Source organism: Anarrhichthys ocellatus, unplaced genomic scaffold, assembly GCF_004355925.1.
Source record: "Anarrhichthys ocellatus isolate YVR2014 unplaced genomic scaffold, GSC_Weel_1.0 scaffold12, whole genome shotgun sequence".
Lineage (NCBI taxonomy): Eukaryota > Metazoa > Chordata > Actinopteri > Perciformes > Anarhichadidae > Anarrhichthys > Anarrhichthys ocellatus.
This window is the reverse complement of record NW_022280042.1, coordinates 1,364,169-1,366,956: the sequence shown is the minus strand read 5'-3', so window position 1 is coordinate 1,366,956 and position 2,788 is coordinate 1,364,169.

Sequence of the window (2,788 nt, the reverse complement as noted above, 5' to 3'; positions counted from 1 at the left end):
TCACCGTCCTGTAACCAATCCTTCACTTCTTCTATTGATCCTTCTAGTTCCTCCCATGTTGCTCCAGTGGGGCTGTTTGGTTGATGGAACAACCTTGACATCATCATCGATCGGGCTGTGCATTTCCAGGCTAATATTTTGTCACCTGCTTGTAAATATGGTAGACGGCAGACGCAAACAGTTCTGTTTTACGTTGATTTTGTGTCAAAATTCTTCTGATGCTGAGCAGCAGTGTCCTCTGTACCTGCAGAGAAGGTAATGACCCAACACAAGGTAACATGAGTCATGTGTCTGTGTTCGTTATGTCTCCTATCAGTAGCTATTGATGTAGTACGTCATATTTAGTTTCTGCTGTGACCAAAAGACTGAAATAATAAAAGAGCTGATGACCTAAAAGCTTGTATTTTTTTCACTGGGGGGGAATTGCTTTCACACCTGCTGTGAAGTGCATGATGCAGACCTCAGACCTATTTTTCCGTCCATGTTTGGACAGCACTTCCGTTATAAACAGCTCACTGACCAACTGGTTTATGATTATGACAGTGTCTGATAGATTGACCATTCTGAGGCTACGGATGAGCAAACTGCACCAACCTGAACGTGGTGAAAGTTTTAACGTAGCATAAGATCGTCTACGTTACATTTGGCTCGTTATGCACGTTAACTTTGACGCAACACACAAACAGCGATCTCCTAAAAACGCCCTGTTTATTTGATCCACCCATCCATTTTTAAGAGTGGGGTTAGCGCTTCTAATCCTGTTTTGGTTTTCATTTTACCGATGGACTGTAAACATATCTAAGATCATGAGAGGACTCTTCTTAACTTCATCTGGCAACAGTTGGCCTTTTCTGTGCTATAGCACAACACAACAGGGCAATCACAGATACTGAATGCCCTTATGAAAAGATCCAATATTACTGCTCAGGTTGTTCAAAACTCTGAGGAATAATCTAATTCCCACCCTACATGCTGTGTGACATTTGTCTTCACTGGATAGGAAATGTCTTGTGTGACTGTGGTGCACGCCTACCTGTCCCCTCATGTGAGAGAGTCTAGTATTACAGATCCAGAAAGGAAAGGTCACTGTCGTATAACAATACATAGAAGGGAGTGGAGAGCCTGGCTACTCACTGTGTCCCTACATACATCAACTCCACTGAGCAGAAAATTAAAATGGAAATTTAGGCCTTGAACGGAGCCGGGGGTCCCATTAACCTGTGCTGTGTGATTTATGGCAGGTGATTACATCACCTGCATGCTAGCTGAACCGCTGAGCTCATTCAGTGCTCCCACTCATAACATCCATTTGAAAATAGTGTTGAGAATATACTTTGATCCTCTCTTTATTGATCATTGGTCGTAGACTGAGTCATTATTCATCATTAGGCAAATTTACTGTGGGTCAAAATGTTGTATATTGATTATTGTTAAACAAACTTCATTCTGATATCACATGAATATGGTTTTCTTTGATATTTGTCACTGTTGTCATCCTGGATTTAATTGGTGAGGTTGTTTAGTGGATAATGGGGCATTATCTACAAATACAGTTTGCAAATATAACAAAAACAAGGATTTTATTCAACTCGTATCAGTGGATCATAAAGTATCAGGTATGGAATTAATCTGCAGATTCTCCAGTTCAAAATAAGACCAAACATTTCTTTGGATGTCAATTTTTGAGCCACAACAAGAGCCAAAAACCAGCAGATCCGCTGGTGACATTTTGTGAACCAACCTCAGGCTGCTGTAAAATAACAACAGAGCCCCCGTGGTTCTGTGCACATTAAACAACTTCTTCTGAGAATCAACAGACGCACTGAAAACATTTCACACAGCTCCACAAAGAATTATGAATCACTTAAAATGTCTGGCCCCACTTCTAACTCCCATAGGGTTGTTCTTTCTGATCCCAGCCTGTGCTTCACAGGTTCACCACAGGTGCAAAACAGGTGCGCCGACGGACCTTGCACACAAAATTACCAAAAGTGTTTTTGGCACACTCGCAAGTGAGATCTGTCAGCATCACTGGGTTCACAGGTTCAGAGCCTGTGGTGTCCTCTTGACCGCACAGAGCAGCAACTAACCGTCCACTTGTGGAGGTTAAGAGATAAAAACACACTGGGTACTGACAGCTCAGCTGAGGACAGACAGGGTGGACATCTGAAACATGATGCATCCTAAATAAAAATGAATCAAACACCACAAAGGCAGTGGTAATCACCACCCAGCCTGACCCGCCGGACCAAACGCCACTGAAAGCCGAGTCGAGAGGGAGGAGAACCGAGATGGAGGCTAAACTAACCCAGCTAGGACCTACGGCTATTCACATAAACTGTGTCCCAATCCAGTGGCTGCATCCTTCAGAGGACCCGCCTTCGTGGTCCATGTCGGCCGTTGTGTATTTTTCTTTGTAAAGTCTAGATGCCTTTACCAGACAAAGGTAAGTCAACATTTAATAACAACATGAACACAAGTTGCCTCAAAGTCTCACTTAACAGTTATTCAAAGATTGTTCATTTTAATCACTCGATCTACTTTTTATAGTTAGGTGAAGGGTTAGGGTACCAGATGGTTTGGTAAAAATTACTAACGTCAAGAAAAGTCTCCAAGTCTCTTTTACTCAGGTATCGATGGCTGTGACACAGGAAGCAACATCCAGGATCTCCTAGACAACAGAGAAGATGTGTTTACTCTGGACCAGATGAGAAGGATGGAGGACCACAGGACCAGATGAGAAGGATGGCAGATGAGAATGATGGAGGACTACAGGACCAGATGAGAA